Source organism: Triticum urartu, chromosome 7A (genome assembly GCF_056163025.1).
Source record: "Triticum urartu cultivar PI428250 chromosome 7A, HENAU_Tu73, whole genome shotgun sequence".
NCBI lineage: Eukaryota > Viridiplantae > Streptophyta > Magnoliopsida > Poales > Poaceae > Triticum > Triticum urartu.
Genome location: NC_141879.1, coordinates 23790969 through 23805089, shown reverse-complemented (window position 1 = coordinate 23805089; position 14121 = coordinate 23790969). Strand labels below are relative to the sequence as shown.

Here is a 14121-nt window from a genome sequence, read left to right as displayed (position 1 = left end):
CTCAGCCCAGTCTTGCTCCGAGAAACCCAGCGCATCCGCAAACGCGTCCATACGAGCCAGGTCCGCGGCCAAATGCGTTCGGAGCAGGTTATCCCCGCGTCCCTGGTTGGCCCCCAACCTTTGAGAGCCGCACGCATTCCCGCCCCTGCGGCAATCCAAAACTCCATTGGCCCGCGCGTGTGCCCGATCCTGGCCATTTGCTCAAAATCCGAAGACTCCAACCATGTGGTTTCAAAGAAAAAACGAGGGCTACGTTTTAACCTTTCCTCCCCTGAGGAAAGGATTAAGGGGATGTGATCCGACCCGATCCTCGTTTCAGCGTGTAGGGAGCACATGGGAAATAGCATTTCCCACTCCGCGGACATGAAAACCCGGTCTAGCACAGACCGCACCGACGTTAGCTGCTTGTTGGTCCAGGTGTAGCGTGCGCCCATGCGAGCCACTTCCCTAAGGGCCATAGATGCTATCGCATTATTAAACAAGGACACCCTTGTCCAGTTAATGATCCCGTTGTTCTTATCCGCTCCCGAACGGATTAAGTTGAAATCGCCACCCACTAGCAGTGGCAAGTTACGCACACCCAAGGTCGCAACCTTCTCCTGTAGTTCACCCAAAAACTCTTGCGAGTGCGAGTGGTCGGCCGGGCCATAAACCACAATAACCTCCCACTCGCGAAGGGTCGCGCGGTGGCGCACGTGTGCCGACAAGAAGAATCTACCGGCATCCCACGACACCACCTCGCAGCAAACTTGGTTAATGCCAAGAAGTAGGCCCCCTGAGTGTCCCACCGCAGGCACCCATTGCCACGCAAAATGTTCGAGCGGGTCGACAGCTAACAGGTCCCAGTGGGAAAATCAGCCTTGATGGTTTCCTGCAAGCCAACTACGTCGATCCCCTCTTCACGTATGAAATCTTTCAAATTGGCTCACCTCCCAGCGTGGCCGAAGCCTCGAATGTTCCAGAAGATGAAACACATTATATAATGCGGTTGCGGAGGCGGATACTGCGAGCGGTAACCTCTTTGGCCACACGCCGTGTCTTGACAGGACAACAGGTTGAGGGGGACGGCGCAACCCCTGCTGCTGTGTCCTCCTGATCGGGCCGCACAACGGTCAATAGAGAAGCCCCTGCTTCCTTTGCTGCTGGCGCAGCGTAGGCCGCCACTGCCTGAGCGAGCGCGGCCTGCACAATTTCCTTCCAGAGAATGAGAGATAGAAGTTCGCGAGCTTCACCACATCGGACATATCAATGCCACTGTCCTCTAAAATACCCGCTAAACACTCATCAGAATAATCGTCGAAAATCGTAAAACGAGGCAAGGGATTACCTTCGATTTCCATGTTCTTCTAGGCCACCAGGAGTTGGGCGCGTTGCAGCGCTGGAAGGTTGCCCTTGGCGCCTTTTGAGCGCGAGCTGGCCCTCTCCTGCGACGCCGGAGTTGCCCCCATCGCCTTGGAGCGCTTGGCCGTGGATATGGGCACTGTCTTGGTCACCTCCGCCCGAAGCACATATGAGGGAGGAGGGGGGACGGTCGTCGAGTTTCCGCCAGCCGGACCCCCAGGAGAGGCCAGCACCATCACCACCGGCCAGTGCGAGGCAGGCGTGCCCGCACGGACCAATGGAGGGCTCGCCGGTGCCACCGGGGGAGTCTTGCGGCCCGCCGTCTTCTTGTGGATCCACGTCCCGCTGCCATCGAGGCCGATCGCAGGCATAGGTGAGCGCGTCCCGAACGCGCGCACCCCACCCACCTCTGCAACCACCGGGGAGACGAGCATCGAGCGCCCTCCGAGTCACAGGGGGCCAAGACGCCCTTGTCGATTTCGAGGCCGAGCGACATGTTGGAGCCATATTGTTTGAAGCCCGTTTCGTTGCTACCCACTACCACTTGACGCTCCTCTTGGTCCTTCGCAGCCCCCCCAGCCGGAGCCGCGGCCTCGGAATCCTTGTCCTTGATACCTAGTTTGTCCCAAGTCGCTGTATCGATTGAGTCATCACCCATGCTCGTGTCACGATCCTTATCCTTACCATCCGGTCCCTTACCAGGAGGGGGAGGGGGAGGGGGCGCAGCACCCTGCATACCGTCCGCCTCGGCCTCCAACCGAATGGTGTAGCCCTCATTGTTGAACCACAGCTAAACGTACCCACGAAGCTTAGCTGGGGAGCGACATGTGAAACACATCCACACCGGACCGAGTCCCACCAGCGACGCCTTGTCCATCTCCATGGGGCGCCCAATCATCACGGTCCCAGCCATGAGGCGATCCACGCGGCGGTGCTTGGGCGGCACAACCCACAACTTGACCCACACATCCGGCATGATCTCGGCCTTGGGCTCCTCCGGGAGAGATTCCTTGATTTCCGCCATGATGTTGTTGAGGGAGAGGTACAGCTTGCCACTGCGAGTCGCCATCCGCAGCATGGCCTTGTTGGGGAAGACGACCGAGAACATGTTGTCACCGATCGCCGTCACCTGCCAGTCCCACTCCCACTCGAAGAGGTGGGGGAGTTCTGCCTCCAAGATGGGGACAGACAGCATGCCCAGCGACGCCGAGATGACCGCAGCGTCCGCCACCAGTGGGGCGCGCATCTCCTCGCCCTCCGTCTCCATGAAAGGCAAGTAGAAGAAACCCTCACCGGGGATGGCGTTGCACATGATCTAGAGCGTCAGAGGCCGCCCCCGCGTGGGGCAGTACGCCGACGCATGCCCCTCCTCGTGGCACACGACGCAGAGGGGTTTGAAGTGGCACATGTTCTGATAATGGCCCACCCAGCCACACTTGAAGCACTCCGGCCCGTCGGACTCCTCCACTGGGATTGGGGCATCGGCCGAACCCTTCGAAGCCGACGGCCCGGCCACCAGAGCGAACTGCGCCGAGCCCCCCCCCCCCCTTGTGCTTCTGCTTTTTGGCTAAAGGATCCCCGATCCGTTCGCCGCTCGGAGGAATCTGGGACTCCTTCCTCTTGAGCTCCTTCTTCTGCTCCAAACCCCGACGCCGATACTCCTCCTTCTTCTTCTTCTTGCGCTCGCGCTCCTCCTTCTTCTTCCTTTCTTGCTCTGCAAGCCACCAAGGAGGCGGCGGCCCCCAGCCCCCCTCCTCCACGGGGGGCGCCGGCATCTTGGATAGAGCCTTCGCCCGTAGATCTTTCTCCCACTGGCGCTCAGCCGCCGGGATCGGAGGCGACATGGGGGGCTTCTCCATGCGGCGGGATCCCATCCGCACCGCGGTCGCGAACGAGCAGGTGAGAGGGGGAGGGGGCGGAGCAGAGCAGGCGACGAGCACGATGCCCGAATCGCCGCACTTGCGAGGAGGATGCAGGAAACCCTAGCGTCAGATCTAGGGCACGCTTTGGCAACCACATCCACTTATAAAGGGGAGGGGCAGCCGCTCATCCACCACTGCACTGGGCCCGGGCCTAATCACAGGCATGCACAAGGCCAACGTGCCAGGAAGGCGAGGCCCAAGCACTGGGGAACGCCCCTGCGCCCCTGCTCCCCCACTAGCAAAGAAACGGGCGGGTCACCCGCTGGGCCCCCCGGCCCACGCACTGGTAAACTAGGCCACTCCGCCAGGCCCAACAAAGCCCCCCCCCCCCCAAATTTCACTGGTGGGCCCACCTTGCTTAATTAAATCTCAGCCAATTAAATTCTAACCACCCTGTAAATCCCCTGTAAACCCCACGAGTCTAGCATTACTCCTTGTTTTACTGCATTGTGGATTCGATGCTTTAGAGTAGTTGCATAATTTAGGGGGTTTGTGGGGATGAGGATTTGGAGCACTCGGGTGCTCCGCACCCCTATACGAACAATTCATTCAAAAAAGTACCTAGAAATTTGAAAAAAATCTGGTATTTTGGGATATCAAATGTGGGTTCCCGATCTAATCACGTGTGAAATTTCATGAAAAAATACCAGGAAACGTATTCGTGGCGAAAAGGACAAAAATTTCCTATGTATAAAAAAACTGTTTGGGTAGATTTTTATTCAAAAAGTATTTCCTTCGCCATGGATACGTTTTTGGGAACGTTTTCATGAAATTTCACACGGGTGTAGGTTGGGAACCCAGGTTTGATATGCCCAAATTTCAGATTTTATTGATTTTTTGGGTATTTTTTACGATAATTTTTCGTATAGGGGTGTGGAGCACGCAGGAGCTCCTGTGTATTTTCTGGGTTTGGCGCCTCTAAATTATTCTGTCAGGTGAGATACTCTGATGCCTCACTGAGTTAAGCAAAGGCATAGTTTAGTGAGTCACGAAAGGTAATCACACCAAAAGGAGCTATTATGTGGCTAGTACTTCTGCTTCCATCCACATCTAGAGTCACAGGTCAGGAGCATAGTTGTCTCTAGATCTCAAGCCACCATAGGCCTAAAGTCCCGATTCCGCCTAGATCTGGACCGAGTAAAGTGAATAGTGAGGGAGCAAAGTATCCCACTGTCTCCAATGGTCACATCTTACCGTAACTAGCATCGCAGAAGGTAGCACAGGTCTCCACCACTATACCATCACTTGTGAGCATAGAAGAAGGTAAAGAACTACTCTTTTTTCTTGTTTTCTCGTGGAAAATTGAGATGAAAGTAGTTGATCTTTAAGTTCATTTTACAAAAAAGTTGAAGGATTTACAAATATCATTGTAAGGAAATCTCAAATTTTTGATATTTCCTTCATGCATGTTCCAAGCATGGTGATGTACCGGCATCCCCTTCATCTTTTTCAGCAACTACTGGTATGTCTTGGTTGAGCCTATATTTTTCTTTGTTCATATGATGCTTTTTTAATTAAAAATACCATGCTGGTTGGGATGTTTCTTTATGGTACTCCATTGAATTATAGAATGCACTATGCACTTCACTTATATCCTTTGACTATGGCTTTAGAGAATGCTTTGTGTGCTTCACTTATATCTTTTTAAGTTTGGATGCTTATTTCTCTACACTTAGGGTACTTCTATTTGTAGAACTCTCTTTTGCTTCAGTTATACTATTTGTTAGAGCATTGTTGTGGCTTTTGTAGAAAGGACTAGAACCCTCTTGCTTCACTTATATCTTTTTGGAGATTTGAATAGTATTTGTCATTGTCATGGTTTAATATGTGGGTATTAAAAGTGACAGATATGTACTGGTGGTATAAATAAAAAATTGCATGAACTTGTAGATCATTGAACTTGATAACCGGATTCGTTGCAAAAAATTGAGATACTGTGTGAGTAAAGTAGTGGAGAGGCATACACGTCAATACTTGTCATCGTTGAAGTGGAACTGGTTTTAAGGGATCTAAGTTGAAGGACATTATAAATAACAACCTTGGTATCAGGTGTTAGAAAGCCTAGAGAGCCTTAGTTCGTCAAACTCACCCCTTGGATTAATCGATCCGATGGTAACCTAGTGTAGATTATAAAGCATCAGTAAGGTGTTTTGGGTTATATTATGAGTTGCGGTCTTCTATGCTCTTCCACCTGTGCATATTTTGCTAGCCTCTTCGATACCGTACATTGCTCACTCTCACATCGAGACAATGGTGCATACTTCGCCGGTGCATCCAAATCCCGTGGGAGAACTTCCACTTGTTCTCCTACACATAAAAGACCTATCTCCTCAAAACAGCCACCAAACCTACCTATTATGGCATTTCCATAGCCATTCCAAGATATATTTCCATGCAATTTCTATCACTGTTTTTAGATGACTTGTATTTTTCATTGTCATATAGCCTTGTATTATAGTAAGATCGATGACATGATGTTTTCATGGCTTGTCTATTTCTTTGATATCTTTGATATGCTAGATCATTGCACATACTATTACACTGTGAGAAGCATTCATTTTGTAGTCATCATATTTTCTATGAATGGGCCTTTGCCTATGAGGATAAAAGAAGTGCCAAAAAGAGCCCAAGAAAAAAGAGGCTAAAAAGATCCCAACAAAAAAAGAGAATAAAGAGAGAGGGAGCACACTACTATCCCTTATACACACTTTTGATTCAAAGTAGAACCATGTACTTCATATAGAGAGTTTTCATGTGTTTTATTTTCATACTAGTGGGGATGTATACAATATAGAACTTGGCTTGCATATTCCGATAATGAGCTTCCTCAAAATGCTCAAGGTATTCATGAGCAAGGTAGTTGGATGCACACCCCATTAGTTTATTTGGAGAACTTTCATACACTTACAACTCTGGTGGATGCTTTGCATGACAATCCCTACTCAAAATGCTCAAGGTATTCATGAGCAAGCTAGTTGGATGCACACCCCATTAATTCCTATTTTCTATTGTTTTGGGGGTTTTAGGTAAAAACTTCATGAAGCCAGAATGAACTAATTTTTTTTGAATTTTGAATGGAAAATATCAGATTTTTTGCGATGGAAGCATCGTAAGGAGGTGTACGTGGATGACACATGGCCTTGGGGCGTTAATATTGACTAGCCCCACCCACACGAGGGACATGTGTGGGGGTTATGGATGTCGGTTGGAGCTATTTTTCGCTGCAAGAAAGCTAATTTATGTAAACAATTCTCCTTAAAATTTCATCCCAATCATATTTATGAATATTTGAGAACCGGTGATCAGCCTCAGACACTACCGACACATAGAGTAACAAGAGAAGACAAACCCAATCTTAGAGTGGCTCCCACCCCCCGGGAGTCATGGAGGCCAAGGAACGAAGGGGGAAACCTTCTCCCATCTAGGGTGGAGGCGAAGGAAGAAGAAGCAAGAGCAGGCCACACTCCCCTCTCTGCCGATGGCACCAAAGAGCCGTTAGGGCCACCGGGAGAATCACCATCGCAGCAATCGTCTCCATCAACTTCGTCGTCGTCATCAACATTTTTCTCCCTCTCTATGTAGCGGAGTAATATCCCTCAACCTGTTGTAATCCCTACTTGAACATGGTGTTTGATGACATATATTATTACACAATGATGTGTTGCAGCTCTATTATGCTACGATTGGTTTGAGCTGTATGTTATGGTATTGTCCTATGTTGCTCATCGTTTGTGCACTCGTGTGGGATCCCCACTGTAGGGTGTTGCAATATGTGATTTCTTTTCTAATGATGGGTTGCCGAAGTGACTGAAACAAAAACACTAGTTCGTGAGTTGTTGCATATGGGATTAAAGGGGACCCTAGATCTTAGTGCTATGGTTGGGTTTAACTTAATGAATCTTTGGTAATTGTGGGTGGCTGCTAGATTTCCAAGCATAAGTACTTGTGGTCAATGGATATTGCTAGAGGTTAGCGTAGGCCTGTCCCATTTAAAAAACTGCAATAGATGATTATCACGTTAGTTTCATATCCAAATGCCTAGGGACAATCCTTTATTTTTTTTTTGTTCTTTTACAAATCAGCAACTAACTTCTATTTTGACATTCTTTGTTATCTTGCAAAGTTATCATTTCATACCGGGAAAGTAGATTCATTTCTCGTTTCTAGATAAAGCAAACATTCGGTGTGCAAAGAGTGGTATTAGTGGTTGATAAAACTTGAGAGAATACTTACCCTACCTTTAGAACCTCGTTGGTTCGACACTCTTACTTATCAAAAAGGCTACAATAGATTCCCTACACTTTTGGTTATCAATGCTACACTACCTGTTTAGACCCCAGGCTTGTCGGACCTACTAGATGGGTTATTGTGCTGCATCGTTGTCCGGTTGGGTTCAATTTGTGACCTTATATTCATCGCCACCAGCCCTAGACGGTATGTCACATTGATGTCAATAAATTTCACCATAGGCATGCTCTTCCCACCTATTATTTCTAGGAACTGTGTCGGCCAGACAGGCTCATCAAACTCCAACAATGGGAACACATGGGAGAACATTGATGCACATATCCTAGTAATCATTTGTGTTGCTTGAGCCCTCCACGTATTTTGGAAAATTTGGCAGTTGTCAAGTTTATTCATGGTCATCCTATCTTCTCCCTCAACAGATCCCTAGTCATGATGGTTCTGCTCACTAGGCCTATGGCTGCATCTCCTGCTAGCCGATTGATTCAGATCTATGATAGAACCCTCATATCGAGAAGCACCGTCAGATTCATGTATTTTGGTTAGTGGTCAGCACCGCGTGTATGCTTTTGTTATTTGTGAGCCCTCTTCACTACTGGGGAAAACCTATTAGTAGCGCGGGGAATTTTCCTAGCAGTAGCGCCGGGCCCCGCACAACTGCTAGGGCACTACAACCAACTTTTAGCAGTAGCGCCTATCTGAACCCACGCTACTGCTAAGTCTGTTATCAGTAGTGCGGGATTAGGTTGGCACTACTGCTAAGTACTAGTAGTGTGGGATGTTACCCAGCGCTACTAATATTCGTCCGTATTTCATTTCTTTTGTTTTATACTATATTTAAACATCATTATACAAATTTTGATACGATAGCAATTAAGAGATTGTTATATCATTATGATCATGCTGAGTTACTATATCAGTGGGTGAAAGAAACACGAATTAGATTCAACTGGATGGTTCCAAAGTGACCAAGTTGGATTAGTAGGACGAAACAACTTCACTTTGGATCCGTCCACTTGAATCTAATCCGTTTTCTTCCACCCAATGATATAATAACACTTCATGGTCATAATAACAACTCATCATCATCATAGTAATAAGAAATCATCATCATCATCATCATCATCATAGTTATACAAGAACTCATCATCATAATAATAACAAGTCCTCCTCCTCCTCCTCATAGTCATATAACAACTCATCATTCTAACACATTCTAGCACATAACTCATCATCATCATAATAGTAACAACTAATCATCATCATAGTCATAACCAACACTAGCTAATTCTTCTTAGCACATGAAAAGTACTAACTAGGTCCTGCTTCGCTCTCTAAGGTGAAATAGGATAAAACAGGATAGCCCCTCCATCTCCATTATGGGGAATAGAGATCAACCTGTCTCCAATTTGTGGGTTGCGCACCATGTTGCCTCCAAGTAGTTCCTTGCGATCATTCATTACTTTTCTCCATCCTTTTATTGTGAGGTCTTCATCTCTTCGCGAAATCGACTATGGACTGGGAAAAACCGTAGGCAGACTTGGCCGTAAGCTAATAATATCCATGTCACCTTTAATATGCATGAGATGAGGCACGCAATCCTTTGGGAGTTTTTGTTGAAGAACATAATCTTTCTTATATTTACAAATTGGTGGCACCAAACGAGTCTCCACGTTAATCCTTAGAAAACTAATCAAATCATCCATACGATCTCCCTGCTATCTATTTTATAGCCGTAAGATGAAGCACCTGAGGAGTCCACACCATTTATCCCACGAACACATGTCCTTTCCGAACTCTTCATGGGCTTTGGAAAATCAACTCTTCATGGGCTGAAAAAAATGTCTACCTTGTAGTCCCAGACTCCATCAAACCATCGCTGAGGCACTTCTTGTCGTGGTTCTAACTCTGACAGTGATGTAGGGGGGTATGTATGGAGAGGCTAGATCTTAGCTATGGAGGAGTCGTAAGCACACGAGGATTACGAGTTCAGGCCCTTCTCGGAGGAAGTAACAGCCCTACGTCTCGGTGCCCGGAGGCGGTCGACTGAATTTATGTGTGTAAGAATAACAGGGGTGCGAACCCCTGATACTGAGGAGGGGGGTGGCTTATATAGAGTTCGCCAGGCCCCTCCAGCCCTCAGTAATGTAGGGTTTAAAGTACATTAAGACTGGGCGTTACTGGTAATGCCCCTAATAAAGTGCTATGATGACCATAAAAGCTACTTAATGACCGACCGTTTGCATGCGGAGTGACTTTAGATCTCCTGGCAGTCGAGTGGTTGGCTTCGTGGTCAAGTGATAGCTTCATGGTCGAGTGTCTTGAATCTGTCGAGTGGGATACCTCCAAGTCGATTGAAAGGTGACTTCTTCTAGGGATGTCCTTGAGTAGGGCACTTAGGACAGGTCCATGCCCCTACCCTAGGTACGTAGCTTCATCATTAGCCCCCGAATGGATCGAGGTTTGAGTGGTGAAGGAGTTGGGGATCTTTCCGACTGGTTCTTCATGTTATATGAACGTCTTGTTTTGGATCAATTGTCACGGATGACGTCGTCAACTTCTTTCAGTCGCCTTGATCCATTCTTGGCCTCTTGTCGAGTGAATTTCTTTACTTGTGAAGTTCCGAGTGATGGTGTGAAAGGGATCTTCTGTTTGACGAGTTGTTCTGCGGCCCGCGGATTTTGCGGGATTTGAATTTCGGGAAGCGCGCGGGACGGGGCGGCCGCAGTAATCGGATGGGATAGGACGGAAGCTCCTCGATCCCCGCGCCACCTTTTTCGCCACGTACCGCGCACGCCTGTTGCGAGATTTGACGGGACTGCCTGGGCCTACCAGTCAGCCACTCGGAAGCGACATCTTATAAGCTGCCGGCTCGGGACCCCCGAACAGTGCGCCTTCACTTTTCCCCCTTCCTTCACAAGATCCTCCGCCACCTCCGCTCTCACCTTGGTGTCGTAGGTCTGTTCGAGCTTCGCCGGCGACGATGGTGAAGGAGAAGACGTCGGCGCTGGAGCGCGCGAAGAAGGCGGCGGTGCAGGGGAAGGGGAAGAAGTCTGCTCGGGGCGGATCTTCCTCGAGGACTGCTCTGCCCAAGGATTGGATCCAGGGCGACTGGATGCCTTCAGCGATTCGGCAGGATGATCTTGATGATCTGGTCGAGGGGGGATTCATTCCCCACGAATCTGCGCGTCTTCCAGGGAAAGAAGTCGAACCCCAACCTCTTGATGGTGAGTGCGTCCTCCTCACCACCCATATCGATCGTGGATTCTCTCTGCCTCCTCATCCTTTTTTCCGGAGCTTCTTGAACTTCTTCGGAGCGCAGCTCCATCACTTTACTCCCAATTCTATTGTGTATCTTGCTGCTTTCGTTTCCTTGTGTGAAGACTTCTTGGGTTGTCGCCCCCATTGGGGACTCTTCAAGCACATCTTCACTTGCCGCTCTCAGTCGGTCAAGAAGGCCAAGTCGAGTGACGAACGGCCGCAGGTGATTCAGCTGTGCGGGGGCCTGGCGATCCAGATGAGGGGAAAAAGTTCCTTTCCGTCTATCACTTTTCCCGAGTCAGTCCGTGGGTGGCAGTCGACTTGGTTTTACTGTAAAGACCAGGTGACCCCGGGACAGTCGACTGGGCTTCCCCTTTTTCTCTGAATCGAGCACAAAAACCTGCCTCTCTGAAAGTGACGCCGGAGGAAAAGGCGCAGGTCAAGGTGCTGGTCGGTCAAGTGGTTCAGCTTGTCCGCGAGGGTGTGACTGGCATGGACTTGTTGGAAGTCTTCCTTCGGAGGCGTATCCAACTGCTTCAGGCTCGTGACCACCCGATGTGGCTGTACTCGGGTCTCGAAGACACCACTCGGATTCACCCAGAGGAGGTCACTGACGAGATGTTGGAAGGGTGGCTGTCGAGTATCACAGGGAACAAGGACAACCCCCGAGGTGCCAGGAGGATTCCTCCACTCGACCAATCATACGAAGTGGACAAGGTCTGACCTTGCGTTTCCGACTGAGATCTTGCTTTCTTTATTTGTTCTCTTTGAATCGGTCGATTGACTTTTGTCTTGTTTGCTGTCCTCTAGGCCATTACTGAGATGTACTCGACACCCAATGGAGCACAGGAGCAGGTCGAGGAAGGAGAGGCGAGCGGAGGCGAAAGTGGAGACGAGAGAGAAGAGTGGGAATCTGACGGCGAAGGAGAGGAGGATGACGACGACGACTCCAGTGAAGAGGACGAGGAAGAAGTCGAACCTCCCCGCTCAGAAAGGCGATCCAAGGTTACACACGACCCTGCGAGGGAACGTGGTAAGGCGACTGTCCCTGTTGGGCAGTCGTCGAAGCGCCCTCGGACCTCTTCTCCAGCGCCGATAGAAAAAGCTCCCAAGCACCCACGCGCGACGCCGTCCAAGCCGCCCAAGGCTTTGCCCAAGATGAAGATGACTGTCCCCACCATTTCTGGGTAATAGTAGAATTTGTTTTCCTTTGTTGAACGTGACGGACTCTTGGTCGACTCATTGAATAAGCTGACGGACTTTCGAAATTTGCAGTGCTGCCACCTCGGAGATCTCCGCCAAGGACGATGATCAAGAGATGGAAGACGCTGTTACCTCCAACCCCGGTATGATTACTGATGCTCTGCTTTTAGTCGACTGACGATTTCTTATAACTCCGGTCGATTGGATTTTTCTTGTAGCTCGTCCTCATGTCATTGACCTCCCTGATGATGACGACGAAGTGCCGCTGAGGGCAAGAAGGAACAGGAGGGCGCCGGCTGGCAAGACCCCACAAACTACTTCGGCGCCTGAGGCCGTAGCTCGGGAGGGTGGTGACACCACTCGGGCTTCTGTGACCTTCGTTGTTCCTCTGACGAGTGTCCGGCCTTCGACGTCGACTATAAATCCGCCTTCGCTTTTTGCCACACACCACGTCCCTGAGGACCAAGCGGGTGCCGCTAAGGAGGCTATACGCCAGGCGGGGATCATGATGGAGCAAGTGAGGTGGTTTGGGAAGCCAGCCAAGCAGCTTATGACGCGAGTTCAGCTCTCCAGAGCAACTTCCAGGTCAGTCGATTCACCGCTTGTTCTATTAGGATATCCTATCTGAAGAATCTCTTTTCCGAAGATCTTTATATCTGTACACCCACTGGGTGTGTCTATTAATCTTTTTGGACGAGTGGGGGCACGCTAAGTGCACCCACTGGGTGTAGTCCCCGAGACTACGGTGGACTGCTGGCAGTCGACTGTAGTCTTTATATTGTATTGCTTTAGTTGAACTTCTTCACTCGGTCTGGTCAGGCCATGTCGAATGGAACGGTACACAGTCGACTGCGGGCAGTCGATTTTTTTGGTCGAACCAGTGGGGGCACGCTGAGTGCACCCACTGGGTGTAGTCCCCGAGACTACTGTCGAATGTTTTTGATTCGGCTGTAGTCTTAGAAACGCCATCATTGTCTCTTGGTTACTCGGAAGCAACTTATCTTGGACGTCTGTCGACTGATTTTTTGTAGAAATCCTGCGAACTTGTGGCTCGCTACACTGAGTTGGAGAACAAACAGATCCAGCTCAACCTTGACTTGAAGCTTGCTCAGGAGAACTTGCAGAAGGCGAGGGACGAAGCAAAAGGTATGGCTGGTGAGCTTTTGTCGACTGTCCTTTCTTTCTGGCCGTCCTCGATGTTGATCTCACTTGCTGTTTCACAGACAAAGTGGAGGAGGCTCTGAAGAAGAAGGATCAAGACCCTGCCGAAGCTCAGAAGGAGGCCCTGAACAAAACGAAGCTTGCTGAAGAAAAACTGGCTTCAGTCGGTACTCTTGAAAAGGAAAACTCCAGGCTGAAAACTGCTCTCGACGCGGCTAATCAAGAGGTCAGCCGTCTGAAGAATGACAAGATGGCTCTGAATGACAAGGCAAGTGAACTGGCGGGGAAGAGGAATGATCTGGAGGCTTATCTCGGTGGACTCGCCAAGAAGCTGTTCGTCATGCTCGAGGGTAATTACTCCGGTCCGACTGACTTGCGGTTACCAAACCTGCGTAGAGCCACTGACTTATCCTTGAATTGTGTTTACAGAATTCTGCCAGAACTTTGAAGAGGAGACCAGTTGAGTGGAGACAGGCTTGGACCCCATCAATTCTCCAGTGAAGGACGAGGCTGCTATGAACGTGCTCCGACTGGAATCTCGTGTTGCCGGAGTTGTTGACTATCTTGCTCGGTTGAAGGTTGCGATGTCGCGGATCGACACGTCGCTCTGGCCTAGGACGACGCTTCAGAATGACCTCGAGTCCCTGATGACTCGACTGAATGAAGTCCGAGGTCGAGTGGTGGAATGGAAGAAATCTTCTGCTAGATGTGGCGCTGACGTTGCTCTGTCTCTGGTCCGCGTCCACTGCAAGGAGGCGCGAGAAGAAAAGTTGGCCACCATCCAAGTGGCCAATACCAGGAAGCACAACTTTCAAGACTTCATGGAGACTTTCATTGCTGCTACCACTCGCATTGCAGACGGGATCGACTTGGACGAGTTCGTCGCCCCTTCCAGTCCTCCGCCTGAGGAATAACAACTTTTATGCTTCACTTTAAATTTGCCTCAGAATGCCGAGTGGATTTTGTAATCGTTAAACCCTGTCGAGCT

At 49.5% G+C, this 14121-nt stretch overlaps 1 pseudogene; it reads left to right on the top strand.

Moving 5' to 3' along the window:
• Positions 1–3183: 3183 nt before the first annotated feature.
• Positions 3184–14121, top strand: part of LOC147957146 (uncharacterized) — a 94174-nt pseudogene continuing 83236 nt past the window's right edge.